Raw genomic sequence first — 16,005 nt, 5'->3', positions numbered from 1 at the left:
CAGGCTAGCAGAGTCTGTGTCATCTTGTAAAGGAGACCCACACAAAAAGAAACATTTTGTCATTATTTATTCACCCTCATGTCAGTCAAAACACCAGTGAAGTTTGTATGTCCACTTAACACACAGCGAGTTAGCTAGTGCAGCTCCATGTCAGCCTTCTCCAAAACAGTTGAAGCGAACTGGCATTTTTTTACAGTTCTAAAAAGGGCAACAAATGACTATAAACTTACTCCAAACGGCTCATGCAGCATAATCTGTTCTGAAGCCAAATGATTGCACATTCTTTCCTCTTGCCAATCAAGTCTGGCGGATGGAAAGTTCTGGTGGTGACATGACCTGATTTTGACCAAGTTGGCCACAGGATTGGAACAAGCGAGAAAAAAGCCAAAACTTTCTAATGGCTCCCATTTCATTCACTTTCTCAGGCCAGGGGAGAGTGCTACAATGGAGACGAGGAGCAAAGGGATTCTGGCCACAGCAGGTGACTGGAAGATGTGGGCAGACCTCAAGAAGCAGCTCAAATTCCCAGAGGAGATAACCCACACAAGCCTCAGACCAGACATTGTCCTCTGGTCAAGAGGTACCAAGCAGGTGGTCCTTCTCGAGCTGACAGTGCCCTGGGAAGAGAGGATGGCGGAGGCACACGAGTGGAAGCTCAAGAAATATCAGTCCCTCATCTTCGAGAGCCAGCAGAAGGGGTGGAAGGCCTGGAATCTGCCGGTTGAAGTTGGCTGCTGGGGCTTCACAGGGTTAGGGTTAGGGTTAGTCACTCTGGAAAACCCTGGCGCTGCTTGGGGTCAAAGGCCCAGCTAGGAGGAGGCTGATAGCTGACATCAGCAAGCAGGCGGAAGCAGCATCTAGGTGGATCTGGTTGAAGAGAGGCGAGCGGTGGCAGAGCCAATGTGGTGACTTGAGTTAAGTGGTGGACGGGGGGGGGGAGTCCCAGGATGCTGGGTCTGCTGTCCAGACCCCCCGAGATGTCATGGGCTAATCGACGAAATATCGATGAAGGAGGGTGACTATTTATTAACCCGGAGAAGCCACTCAACTCAAGTCCCAGTTGGAGGAGAGTGCTTGGAAGGAGGAAAGGGACGAGGAAGAAGGCGTGATTGTTGTGCCACCCGGCTCACAGTAGGTGTAGGAGCGAGTTCCTGTTAGGTGAGCCGGTCGTGATGTCCCGATCGTATTTGACATATTCTTCTCTGGCAATTATGAAAGACTAGTTGGCAACCATGGAAGAACGGTGACAGCAAGGAAAGACTGCTGACATTTGGGAAAGACCAGAGTCGGGGTGTGAAGGCTTGGCAGGCTGAAGCACGTCCTTCGTAAGGAGGAACACATCATCAGTTGCTATGGAAAGGTATATAACAAGATACCCCCGGGGTCGGGCGAGAGCGGGGGAGGATGATCGACCGATAGAACAGAACAACGTTATGACCACCCACAATGGATGATCGATGACTGAACAGCTAAGCGATTTATCTAGGGTCTGCAGATGTGGGAAGATATGCAAAAACGAGAGGGGTCTCAAGATATACCAGGCAAAGATGAAGTGCTCACAACCCACGAGTAATGCGCAACGCTCAGGGCAACCTGATGAGACGGAGGAGAGGCCGGGGCAGGAGTCAAACCATAGTCCCCAGAATCTCCATGCACATGATGGAAGGGGCGGTGAAAACAACATCTCTGATGTATCAGAAGAGGCAAGGCACCAGGGAGAGAGTGAAGGCACTTGAGGGGCAAGACATCCTGTGCAGACCAGCAACACAGGAGATACCCGGAAAGAGCTAGTGAACTGGCCTGCGGCATCAGCAAAGAAGGAATGGGAGATGTTCGATCACAACGTAGACCAAGTGCTCAAAGCAGCCAGCGCAGGAGACGTGGGGAAGAAGCTCAGGGCCATGTCCACAATCATCTGGAGCATAGGGGCAGATTGCTTTGGGAGGAAGGAGATGAAAGCCAAACCAAACATCAAGCCAAAGGAGAACAGACATCTGAAGGAGATAGCAATCCTCAGAGGCGATCTGCGGAGGCTGAGAAAGGCTTTTTGCCAAGCGACAGAGGATGACAAATCAGGGCTAACAGAAATCCGGGATAACCTGAGGGAGCACATTAAGACCTTGTAGCGAGCTGAGTGCCATCTAAGGGACAGAAAACGATGGACGAAGGAGAGGGTGGACTTCACCAAGAACTCCTTCAAGTACCTGTCAAAACTTATGGGGGAAAAAAGATCAGGGGAGTTGAAGGCAACAAAAGAGGAGGTGGAGGAGCAACTTCGTCAAGTCCATAGTGACCCCAGAAGGGAGTTGAACTTGGAGGAGATGGCAAAACTCATCAAACCAGCTGAACCAACTATCTCCTTTGGAACAGAGGAACCAAGCTGGCAGGAAGTGAATGACTTTGTCAAGAAGGCCAGGGGAAGATCAGCTCCAGAGCCCAACAGCCTTCTGTACAATGTGTACAAGTACTGTGAAAGGCTCAGGAGACAACTCTGGAGTTTACTGAAGGTGGCATGGAGGAACAACTTCCTGGTGGATGGTTGGCTAGTTGCTGAGGGGTGCTTCATCCCTAAGGAGGAAAACTCCACAGTGATTAAGCAATTCCGAACCATTTTGCTCCTCAACATGGAAGGGAAAATATTCTTTGGGATTCTGGCGAAGATATTGACGGCTTTCATGTTGGACAACGATTACATTGACACTTCAGTGCAAAAAGGCAGAGTTCCGGGGGTGCCCAGCTGTCTTGAACATACCAGCGTCATCTCTAAGATCATTGAATATGCGTAGAGGAATCGCGGTGATCTGGCAGTTTTGTGGCTTGATCTAACTAATGCCTACGGAACTATACCCCACAAGTTGGTGGAAACTACACTGAACACCTACCATGTCCCTGAGTGATTCCAAAAGCTGCTCCAGTGCTACTTTGACAACTTTAAGATGCATTTCACCTGCAGGAACTTCACCACAGAATGGCAGAGGTTGGAAGTAGGCATTGTCACTGGGTGTACCATCTCAGTGATGTTGTTTTCCGCAGCAATGAACCTCCTCGTCAAGTCAGCAGAGAAGCTGCGGCGGGGCGCAGTACTGGCAAGCGCATCCAACAAGCCCCTATCAGGGCGTTCATGGACGATCTCACCATCACAGCGAAATTGATTCCGGAAGGCAGATGGATCCTGGAAGACCTGGTAGAGCTCAACAATTGGGCAAGAATGGAGTTCAAGCCTGCAGACTGGTTTCACTTCACGATTGGAGAAGACACCATCCCGACTGTCAGAGAGAAGCCTGTGAAGAGCTTGGAGAAGTGGTACAGGGCTGAGCTCATTACAAGGAGAGTGTGAAGGAGATGCTCATGAAAGCCCAAACTTGGATGACATCTCTGGAAAAGAGCGGCCTACCTGGCAAGTATAAGGCCTGGGGCTATCAGCATGGGGTGCTCCCTAGACTGCTGTGGCCATTACTTGTCCACGAGGTACCCATCTCTACAGTTGAACGGCTGGAGAGGAAGATGAATACCTTCTTAAGGAGTTGGCTTGGTGTCCCAAGAAGCTTTTCATCTATTTGTATACCACAGGCAGCAAGCTGCAACTACCAATAACGTTGGTGGTTGAGGAGTGAAAAGCAACAAAAGCACACCAGGCCATGATGCTCCGGGACAGTAAAGATGTGTAAAGTGCGGCAAGCAGGCCATAAAGTCAAGATGGGTCACAAGTGGCCAGCACAAGGAGGCAGAGGAACGCCTGCAACATGCCGACATTGTTGGCTCAGTGGCCCAGGGCAGGCTTGGCCTGGGATGTACCACCAGGGCAAGTTGGTATAAGGCAAACCCAAAGGAGTGGTATGGAATGATGCAGAAGGAGGTCCGGAAGGCAGAGGAGGAAGATCTCCACATCAAAGCTGTAGCCATGAACAAACAAGGCAGCTGGACACAGTGGGAGAGCGTGCTAGGGAGGGCACTGACATGGCAAGACGTGGAGCATGGAAGGGCACCGGATCAAGTTTCTGCTGTGTTCTGTGTACGATGTCTTGCCTAAACCAACAAACCTCCACACATGGGGGTTGGCAGAGAGGTCTTGAGGTCTGCCCGCATCTTCCAGAGGAGATAACCCACACAAGCTTCAGACCAGACATTGTCCTCTGGTCCAGTGGTACCAAGCAGGTGGTCCTTCTCGAGCTGACAGTGCCCTGGGAAGAGAGGATAGAGGAGGCACATGAGTGGAAGCTCAAGAAATATCAGTCCCTCATCTTCGAGAGCCAGCAGAAGGGGTGGAAGGCCTGGAATCTGCCGGTTGAAGTTGGCTGCTGGGGCTTCACAGGGCAATCACTCTGGAAAGCCCTGGCGCTGCTTGGGGTCGAAGGCCCAGCTAGGAGGAGGCTGATAGCTAACATCAGCAAGTAGGGAGAAGCAGCATCCCGGTGGATCTGGTTGAAGAGAGGCGAGCGGTGGCAGAGCCAATGTGGTGACTTGAGTTAAGTGGTGGACGGAGGGGGTAGTCCCAGGACGCTGGGTCTGCCGTTGAGCCCCCCGAGATGTCATGGGCTAATCGACAAAACATCAATGAAGGAGGGTGACTATTTGATAACCCGGAGAAAATATTTGCTTGCTTTATTGGTTTTAGAAAAGCCTTTGATTCAATTTGGCACGAAGGCCTCTATTACTGACTTCTTCAATGTGGTATAGGTGGCAAAGTATACCACCTTATTGAATATATGTAAAGTATACGAAAAGTAGATACAGTGTGAAGATTGGAGACAAACACACTGAGTTCTTTGCCCAGAGGAGAAGTGTCCGCCAGGACTGCAATCTGAGTCCAATGCTATTCAATATGTACATAAATGAATTTGTAATGCAGCTGGACCTAAACATGGCCCCGGGCCAAGAAATCAAATTCCTGCTCTATGCAGATGATATAGTTGTGCTGTCTCCCACAAAACAGGGACTACAGCAGCAACTGGATCTGCTAGACCGCTACTGTCAGAACTGGGCTCTAAATGCAATCAAAATGAAATTTTATAGTATTCAAATTCCAATTTAAATTTGGTTTAGAATATTTGATAGTGTGATCCAACCCATTGCGCTGTATAGTGAAGCTTGGGGTCCACTCAGTCATCATAGCTTCACTAGTTGGGGTAACATCCGACAGAATCCCTACATGCTGAATTTTGCAGACACATGCTACACATACAAAGAAAAACATCAACAAACACACCCATTGATAATTAACATTCAACAGAGAGCACTAACATTTTCTAATCAACTTAAATCCAGTTCCCCAGACAGCCTCCACTCCAAAGCCCTCCAAACCCAAGAGCTGAATCCAGAAAAGAGAAGATACTGAGACTAACCGCTCCCCCTCAAGTCACGCCTTGACCAGGCTCAGACCAACACTGCTTTACAAACACCAATTTGTGTAAACCAAATTATAAAACAATGCAAAGAGACCTATTTGGAACATTTGAAAAAAGAAACCAAAAGTCAAAGCAAATTAGAATGTTATCTAGCCCTATAAACAGAGAATATGAATTAGCATCTCTTTACTGGCAATCGACATAAGAAATATTGGCAACCAAACAAAACAGAATATGTGGTCACTGTTCGACAGGTGAGGTTGAGACAGAGATGCACTTTCTCCTACAATGTGAAAAATGTAACTCAGCCAGAGATATCTACTTAAACAGGTTCAGCTCCCAAGTCCCCCACTTCCAAGAGCTTGATGATCAATCGAAGCTACAAATTGTACTAGGAGAAGGAAATACAGCAGACCTGGCTGCACAGTTTGTAGCAACTTGTCACAACCTGAGGAACAGTGAGTGACCAATATACTCTGTATTGTATATCAAATGTGTGTAACCCTAGTTGCTAAACATACATTAATTCCTTCACATAGTTTATTGATACTCACTCTGCAGTGGAGGGTCAGGGTACAGGAGCTGAATACACAGCAACCCAGATCCTCTGTCGAGGCACTGACACACACACACACACACACACACACACACACACACATACACACACACACACACACACAAACACACACACTTAGGCTGATACACAGGGCAGGGAATATAATATAAAATTGATATTTATGTTGATGCTTTGGCAACATTGTTTGTAGACTTTCATGCCAATAAAGCGAAGAGAGAGAGAGAGAGAGAGAGAGAGAGAGAGAGAGAGAGAGAGAGAGAGAGAGAGGAAGCAAAGGGAGTATTGAAGGTGTTGAAGGTGTTAAAGGTGATGAAGGTGAAGAGGAGGGACATCAGTCTCTGAAACTGAAAACAGAGGTGACCAGGTGGAAGACTGAAAAATGGAGGAGCTAGAGAAGTGTGATGGGAGGGGTGGGTGAAATAAGACAGCCAACGGATGGGTAAGGAGGGAGGAAGGAAGGAGGAGAGAGGAAAGGAGACAAGGGGGAAGAAGACAGAGGAAGACAAGAGAAAGGACAGCAGAGAGTGATGATGATGAAAAGGATGATGCAGAGGAAAGGAGGGACATCAGAAAAAGAGAGAGGGGGGGCAAAAAGGGAAACGAGAGATAAATCATCTGTATGATAGAGAGCTTTGGTCAGAAAGCTGCCAGACCTCAGCAGCTTCTCCTCTCCTCCTCTCTTTCTGATGATGGAGACCCTGGAAGGAGGTGAACTCTGCTTTCCACAGCTCCTCAACACTTCCTGCAGGAAGCAGATGCGTCCTCACTCTGAGGTCATGCTCCTCTACATTCTGCTGTCCTCCATCTCTCTGCTCACTGTGGCTCTCAACCTGCTGGTCATCATCTCCGTCTCCCATTACAGGTGGCCATAGATTTTGTCATATACAAATATTTATAAATCTGGTAGACGTATCAAAAGAAATGGCTGATAGACTAGAAGAGAGTTACTATCACATCTTGGCCTTTGATGAGAAGAAAGAAGTTGCTAAACAATGCTTTTGTATTGTTAGAATGCCTGATATCTGCCACATCTACTGATTAGATATACTACTGATACTGCAAATATTAATGAATACAATGCTCCTGTTTCTCTCCAGGCAGCTCCATACCCCCACCAACCTCCTCCTCCTCTCCCTGGCTGTCTCAGACCTCCTCGCAGGCCTCCTCTTGATACCGACTGAAATCCTCCTTGGAGGGTCCTGCTGGTTCCTGGGTGACCTCATGTGTGCTTTGTCTTTCTTTGTTGTCTTTACCATCATCTGTGTCTCAGTAGGAAACATGGTGCTCATATCAGTCGACCGCTATGTGGCTATTTGTGACCCTCTGTGTTACCCCACCAAAATCACTCAGAGAAGAGTTAAAATCTGTGTTTGTCTGTGTTGGGTCTGCTCTTTTTTCTATAGCAGTCTGATTCTAAATGATCACCTAGGACAACTAGGCAGGTATAATTCCTGCATTGGAGAGTGTGTAGTTGACCTAAACTACATTGCAGGAGCTGTTGACGTTGTTTTCGCCTTTATTGTTCCCATAACTGTCATCATAGTTCTGTATATGAGAGTATTTGTGGTGGCTGTGTCTCAGGCTCGTGCCATGCGATCCCACATTGTGGCTGTCACACTCCAGCGTTCAGTGACTGTAACTGCTAAGAAATCTGAGAGGAAAGCAGCCAGGACTCTTGGTATTGTCATAGCTGTGTTTCTAATATGTTTTTGTCCACATTTCTGTGTCTCTCTTGCAGGCCAGGAGAACGTGGCCAGTGCTTCATTTTTTGTCTTTTTGTTCTATTTTAACTCCTGTTTAAACCCTGTGATCTATGCCTTTTTCTATCCCTGGTTTAGAAAATCTATTAAACTGATTGTTACACTTCAGATACTGCAGCCTGACTCCTGTGAGGCCAGCATACTGTAGAGAGATATACTGTAGATTTCCATAACTGGAATTATCCTTTAACATTGTGGGCATTTAGGTGACACTCTTATCCATAGCTGCTACAATAAGTGAACTGTTATAGGTTCAGTATCTTGCTCAAGGACACTTGGACAAGGTATATGGCTGTATATGGACACACATTGGCTGCAGATATCAAACCTGTGTCTTTTCAGTTACAGGACTGGCTCTGCCTTTGAATTCATATAACTCCTATTCAGCTTTTGGTTAGATAATTGTGTTCTAATTGGAGTCGTTCTTTGATTGCTGTATTCATTTTCTTCTGTTTTGTTGTTTCCATTTTCCAAATCACAGTTGCAAGCACCATGAAATGTTTTAGGCAAGAACCCAGTTTCATGTAAGCTGTGAATTCGACATTGCATATGTATATCACAGCAAGTATGGCATCTTTACATTTTAAAAGTTACAAATATTAAGAGTTAGTCCTTTCTTTTCTCTCAAACAGGGCTTACAGTTTTAGATAAAGACCATGTGCTTTTGATCTTTTCATTGGGGGCAGGATAGCCTTGTGGTTAGTGAGTTCATCTCCCAGCTGAAGGGCCCAGAGTTGGAACTGCCTTGGCAAACCCCACTCTGCCTGAGCATGGAGAAGGATAGCAACTGTTGAGTTTTATGAAATATGTGGTGTTAGATTGTATGCCTGTAATAGCACTTTTGGTCTGGAAGAAGTATTGGTTAAGAAAGAAGTATTCTATTCTTATTTCAATTTTTGCTGTATATTTAGGGCCCGAGCACCGACCGGTGCAAAGCCCTATTGAAATGCAAGGAATTATTATTATTCTTGGGCCGAATGAATCTCATTTTTAAGGGGCTAAAGGTGCTCGGATAGTTGCGACACTTTGCACACGCCTCAGAAGTGGTGCAAATTAGAAATTTTATGGCTCTTGCGCATGGGTGTGGCAAAATGGCTCAATAGCGCCCCCTACAACAGTTCAAAAAAATACCCCTCACGCTACGTTTCACCTACATGTACGAAATCTTGTAGGCACATGTATCATCTCCAGACTTAAAAAAAAGGTCAATTGGTGCCATGTCCTAAACTCAACAGGAAGTCAGCCATTTTGAATTGATTGTGGCATTTTTGCCCATTTTTGCCCATTTACAGGGGTCATACTTTAACGAACTCCTCCTAGGAGGTTAATCGGATCCACCTCAAACTTGCCCAGCGTTTATAGAACACCTTGACGATTAAAAGTTATTAAAAGCTTGTGTTTTCGTCCATCGGCGTGGGCGTGGCTAGGCCTCCAATTTCCATGTTTCGCCACGAAACAGGAAGTGCTATGTAACTCCGCTGGACATGGTCAAATCTGCCCCAAACTTCACATGTTTGCTAAGTGTCACAGCCAGAACACATCTAAAGGCCAATATTCAGTTATGGTCATGGGCCAGGCGTTGAATTTCCATGTTTCGCCACGAAACAGGAAGTGCTTTCTAACTCCACTGTACATGGTCAAATCTGCCCCAAACTTCACATGTTTGATGACACTCCCGGCCTGAACACATCTACATGCCAATATTCAGTTAGAGTCATGGGCGAGGCGTCGAATTTCCATGTTTCGCCACGAAACAGGAAGTGGTTTGTAACTCGGTTGTACATGGTCAAATCTGCCCCAAACTTCACCTGTTTGATGACAGTCCCGGCCTGAAGACATCTACAGGCCAATATTCACTTATGGTCATAGCGCCACCTACTGGCAACACAGGAAGTGGTTTGGAACTCGGCTGTACATGGTCACATCTGCCCCAAACTTCACATGTTTGATAAGTGTCCCGGCCTGAGCACATCTACAGGCCAATATTCCGTTCCAGTCATAGCGCCACCTACTGGCAACACAGGAAGTGGTTTGTAACTCGGCTGTACATGGTCAAATCTGCCCCAAACTTCACACGTTTGATCAGAGTCCTGGCCTGAAGACATCTACAGGCCAATTTTGAATCATAGACGTAGCGCCACCTACTGCCAAAAGCAAATGACATGTTTTATCCTGAAAATTCATAGCCGCATCGACCGGTCAGTGTCCAGTAACGCCGCCGCGGCTGCGGCACACCCCGACGTGCGCAAAGTGCGAGGGCCCGATCATCGCTGCTTGCAGCTTTAATATTTATTTAATCATTTTTCTCAATCCAGTCACAGTCTTAAGCCCCATCAAATGTTTTTAGGTAAACACACAAGGCAGAAGATTACAGCATCATTGTTCATATTTTTGTCCCATATGGATACACTCATAAAATCAGACACAAGGTGCACAATTTTAATAAATCATAATGAAGTAAAGCTTCAGAAATCATGGTCTCTATGAGACAGTCTGTGTCCTGTGTGTCCCTCTCCTGTTTATTGTTAGTACTACATCTAAAATATAACCTGCACGGCAGTCAGTCAATCAGTCAGTCAGTCAGTTATTGACAAGTAGGCCTACTATGCACATGGAAGGCAGTTTGTTATTTGTTCATTTTATTTGTTTTCTGTTTTGTTTTTTGTTTTTTACATGAAAATTATTTTGTGAAATGCTAATTGTTTTCTAATTTGTTAAATTGTTTTGTGAAATGTGGTTATGCTTTGCACTTCCAGGCCAATGTAGCACATATCCATGTTTGGAAAGTTTACATTCAAGATGTAATCCACTAGAGATTAGTGATTACTAGTTTAAAGAGTAATCCATAACATTCTGTTGTAATTTTCAAACTCAGGCTCCTAGTACCTCCTGCCTTACAGTGCAGGCACTTGGGAAGAGTATGGCAACCTAACACCACAAATGGTTTGAGCAAAATTAGAACAATTTCTCCAGAACATTGCAATTTTCCCACAACACTGGGCTAGTAAACCTTGCCTTAAACAGAGGATCTATAAATGTCAGAAGGCATGAGGTTTGGTCATTTTGTCTGAGAGGAGTATAGCCTAGATTTAACCAGAATGCTTATAATTCTATGAAGGTAAAGGCCACTAAGGTTAACTGCTAGCTAATATGTCAATGTAGCAAAGACAAGACTGGTTATATGTGGTTTTGTAGATGTCCCATAGTCGTCTCACCCACGATGCTTGTTTTCAACAATGACTGCTCAACAAACTGGTTGCAGAACTTTTATTTGGACTGGGGAAAGTGGAACAGAAATCTGACTACATTTTGGTTCTTAAACAGAAAATAGACCTAAAATAGAATTTACATGTTATTCTAATGGTGTTGGACAGTTAATCTTAGAGAGAGAATTATTCAAGTTTGCAAATCTAGACTGGACAGTGAATCTGTGAAACTAATCAGTGAATGTGGTTGCTTTAAGTTTTAGTTTTAAGTTTAATAATGTTTCTGGCTTGAGCTATCCCTGTTAAGGTCTCTCATAGTTTAAATAAGCACTGCTGCAGAACCACTGTGTTATAATGCAATGAACACCGCATGTACTGAACATGTTGATTTGTTGTTGAGTTGATCCATCTTCTAAACTAGAATATGGAAGTTCCATTTAGGAAAGAAGGAATAAAGGGCCAGTAAACAAATGTTTCCAAGGTATTACACAGTAACTATTCAGTAATGATTACACAACTTACTGTTGTCATGCTAATAATTACTCATTATCACCAGAAATTACTGGCATTTGACTGAGAAATGACACATTATAATAAATAGTTACTCATTATTATCAGATATTACCCTGTACTTTGTTTACTGTAATGTAATGTAATGTAAGTGCTACTGATGTCTTTTATGAAACACATCTCCAAATGGCCTCGAGCTTGAGGTACAGGTTCTTACAGATACAAGGTGCGTACAATTCAACCAAAGTATATATGTGAATACAATTGGACTGTGTACATCACAGTACTACTCTCCAATGTACATTATTTACCTGCCCCCAGTTGGTGGTGTTACATCCTGGCACAAGGAGGTAACAATGAGGGAGACCATGCACAACTTCAAAATGCCCAAATTAATTTATTATAAAGAATATAACTGAACACAACCATCTAAATAATGGAATGTGTAGATCAGCAGCATCAGCGGTGAAGTGGGGTGCATGGATGAGTGGAAAGTATGGTGTGCGGTGTTGGGTGATGTGGAAAGACAAAACAAAACAAAACCCAGGGGACCTTCACAGGGAGAGAGTCAGAGACCAACTGCCAGGAGAAGCAGCCCTTTCAAGCCCTGTCAGCCAGTAGCCAGGTGCAGCAAATCCAACTAACAATCCTCCAACTCTGTCCACCAGCTCCCCTCCTGAAAAGGGAAAAAAACACAAGGCAGGACCAGTAGACAGAGGGGGGTCGTCACAGTGGGCACTGTGAGACGGTGCGCTGTCATCTCAGCACAGGACTCATTCCATCACAGGACCCCACAGACTGACTGGACTTGCAGCTCACCCACCCTTCGGCCAGTGTTACTGCCACCAAGGTGACTACCTTAAGTGCCAGCCCCTTCACATCCACTGACTCGAGGGGCTCAAAGGGGGCACAAGAGTCCAGGATCCTGGTCTCATCCCAAAGTGGGATTAGAGACCCCCTGCTACAGGCCATGCTCCTCTGGACACCATTGAGAAAATTGGGAAATCAGGCTGTAATCACCATCGGCCAAGCCCAGATCTTGAGCCCCTGAGGAAAGGGGTGGAATAACTTCTGGAATGTGCCTGCAAGAGCAGGTCCCGTCAGGCCAGGAGTTCCCAAATGTTCCATCCAGAAGAGGTGGGATTTCCAAGAACCACACCATCTGGGGCCAGCTCAAAGCCATGAGGATAAATCTCACATCTTCTATCCGCACTCTCTGAAGGAACAGTGGAAGGAGGCTGAAGGTGGGAGAAGCACAGAGCAATGGAGGGTCATCTCTCTCCAGAGAGAAGAACAGAGATCACTGATTCGACTCCCTGGAGGCAAACAGGTTGGGGCTCTATCTTCCCGAAGTGGCGTCAAATCTCACTGACCACCCTGGGGTCGAGTCTCCACTCCAATGCTCTTGGGCCATCCACTAGGTTGTCCAGACCTGGCAAATGCACCGCCCTCATTCCAGAATCTCATAGGGGCCCTGCCATTTAGCTAGGAATTTGAGGTGGGGATCAGGACTATGACAAGTTTTCTGAGTTGAAATTCACAGACTTTGGCTCCCTGGTTGTATATCTTGGCTTGGGCCTGCTGCACCTGTTGCATATTAATTGATTGATTGATTGATTGATAACCATGTGCTGTCCGTGGGGGGTGCTGGTCTGTGCTGTTCTTCCTTTTCTTGTGAGTCCGGGTCCATGCCTGGTATCTCTGACTTTTGTTCTGAGTAGTCTATTTGCGGTGTTGGTGGCAGATATCTCTAGGAGCCCAGAGGTGATGGAAGATGGGACAGTCCTGCCCTACCAACACTAAGACCATCAGTTTATCTACCACACTGACTGTTGAATTAATGTTCCTTGTGTGGTCTGCAGATGCAGGAAGCAGGACCAGAGACCTGGATGGGGGTTTCTGGCTTAGGGGTGAATTCAGGTCTTATGAGGGTGACCATAACATCTCAGTCTAAGAGGGTTTCGGTGTCCCACTGATTTTGTACCTTTACAAGAAATCTGGGGTCTCAGGGCTCTCATGGGACCAGCAAGTGGTAAAATTACTGGTGAGTTTAGGGAGAGTCAGACAAGCTAGTGGATGGCATAGAATCTTGAGTTACTGCTGCTGCTGCTGCTGTGATGTTTTTCTTTAGTTGCTCTGTCTTGATTTTCTAGCACACTTTGTATTAAGACCACTAGACCAAGCTTTTTGAACTGTGCCTAAGACTCTGCCAGTAAAGACTTCTTTAAGTTTACTTACTACTGTCTCCAGCCTCTTCTCTGCATCTGGGTCCACTCAGCTCCCTTGTTTCAGAATCTTCTTTCCCTGGACACTTCCAGGCTTAGTTCACTGCTGCTATTTTCTTTCATTAAGTCCAATAACATTTTTGAAATATTTCAATATTTCAATTCTGTTAAACCTTGGAGCTGCCTTTGACACTGATGATCATTCTGCTCAATTGCTTAGAAAATTGGGCTCACTGGTACTGATCACCCTTTTATTTGCAGTGTGCAGAATTATTTTCCCATTTTTTCCATGGCGCAGCCAAGGGCATCGCACAGCAAATTCAGGTCAGGCATTCAATCAGTCAGTCAGTCAGTCAGTCAGTCAGTCAGACATGTCGCTTCATGAGATGGCCTCTAGAGGGCGTCTCTGACTAAAATATGGCCTCTCGCCTATGGGCTAAATGCCACATTCAGTCTCATACACTGATAATGTCATATTGGATCTCACACAGAGCCACACTCTTCGTCGTCAATTTACAGAAATCTACATCTTCTTCTGTCCTGCAAACCTTAACAGTAGGTTGCATTATTACCTGTGGTATGTGAAGTTGGTGGCATAGGTAATTTAACCGATAAACATGTCGCGCCGGGGCTTTAGCCGGGAATGTTTTTTGACTAGCCCCGATTTTGGGAGTAATATTTGATTCAGAGCTAAACAGGTAAAGAGGGTTGTTCATTTTCTCACCAGCTAAAAACATCTCTAAAAACAGATCCTGCCTCTCCTCTGCTGATCCCGGAAAATACATCTTTGCCTTTATTTCATTATGCTTGGATTACTGTAACTCCATCTACTCCTGTCTGGCTTAAAACTAAAGGTGACTGGGCTTTTGCAGTTGGAGCATCTTTTCTGGAACAGCCTGCCTGACAAACTCAGGCTAGCAGAGTCTGTGTCATCTTGTAAAGGAGAAGTTCACCCAAAAAGAAACATTTTGTCATTATTTATTCACCCTCATGTCAGTCAAAACACCAGTGAAGTTTGTATGTCCACTTAACACAGCGAGTTAGCTAGTGCAGCTCCATGTCAGCCTTCTCCAAAACAGTTGAAGCAAACTGGCATTTTTTTACAGTTCTAAAAAGGGCAACAAATGACTATAAACTTACTCCAAACGGCACATGCAGCATAATCTGTTCTGAAGCCAAATGATTGCACATTCTTTCCTCTTGCCAATCAAGTCTGGCGGATGGAAAGTTCTGGTGGTGACATGACCTGATTTTGACCAAGTTGGCCACAGGATTGGAACAAGCGAGAAAAAAGTCAAAACTTTCTAATGGCCCCCATTTCATTCACTTTCTCAGGCCAAGGGAGAGTGCTACAATGGAGATGAGGAGCAAAGGGATCCTGGCCACAGCAGGCGACTGGAAGATGTGGGCAGACCTCAAGAAGCAGCTCAAATTCCCAGAGGAGATAACCCACACAAGCCTCAGACCAGACATTGTCCTCTGGTCAAGAGGTACCAAGCAGGTGGTCCTTCTCAAGCTGACAGTGCCCTGGGAAGAGAGGATGGCGGAGGCACACGCGCGGAAGCTCAAGAAATATCAGTCCCTCATCTTCGAGAGCCAGCAGAAGGGGTGGAAGGCCTGGAATCTGCCGGTTGAAGTTGGCTGCTGGGGCTTCACAGGGCAGTCACTCTGGAAAACCCTGGCGCTGCTTGGGGTCAAACACATCAGCAAGCAGGCGGAAGCAGCATCTAGGTGGATCTGGTTGAAGAGAGGCGAGCGGTGGCAGAGCCAATGTGGTGACTTGAGTTAAGTGGTGGACGAGGGGGGGAGTCCCAGGACGCTGGGTCTGCTGTCAAGCCCCCCCGAGATGTCATGGGCTAATCGACGAAATATCGATGAAGGAGGGTGACTATTTATTAACCCGCAGAAGCCACTCAACTCAAGTCCCAGTTGGAGGAGAGTGCTTGGAAGGAGGAAAGGGACGAGGAAGAATGCGTGATTGTTGTGCCACCTGGCTCACAGTAGGTGTAGGAGCGAGTTCCTGTTAGGTGAGCCGGTCGTGATGTCCCGATCGTATTTGACATATTCTTCTCTGGCAATTATGAAAGACTAGTTGGCAACCATGGAAGAACGGTGACAGCAAGGAAAGACTGCTGACATTTGGGAAAGACCAGAGTCGGGGTGTGAAGGCTTGGCAGGCTGAAGCACGTCCTTCGTAAGGAGGAACACATCATCAGTTGCTATGGAAAGGTATATAACAAGATACCCCCGGGGTCGGGCGAGAGCGGGGGAGGATGATCGACCGATAGGACAGACCAAGGTTATGACCACCCACAATGGATGATCGACGACTGAACAGCTAAGCGATTTATCTAGGGTCTGCAGATGTGGGAAGATATGCAA

General features: G+C 46.1%; 2 pseudogenes; both read left to right on the top strand.

The window, feature by feature from the left end:
* The first annotated feature begins 444 nt into the window (after positions 1 to 444).
* Positions 445 to 15,412, top strand: LOC139922863 (uncharacterized; annotated as a pseudogene).
* On the top strand, positions 6,542 to 7,830 carry LOC144537839 (trace amine-associated receptor 13c-like; annotated as a pseudogene).
* Positions 15,413 to 16,005: the final 593 nt, after the last annotated feature.

This window comes from Centroberyx gerrardi, chromosome 10 (genome assembly GCF_048128805.1).
Source record: "Centroberyx gerrardi isolate f3 chromosome 10, fCenGer3.hap1.cur.20231027, whole genome shotgun sequence".
NCBI classification, from domain to species: domain Eukaryota; kingdom Metazoa; phylum Chordata; class Actinopteri; order Beryciformes; family Berycidae; genus Centroberyx; species Centroberyx gerrardi.
Note: the sequence above shows the minus strand (reverse complement) of the source record. Positions and strands in the feature narration are given on the sequence as shown.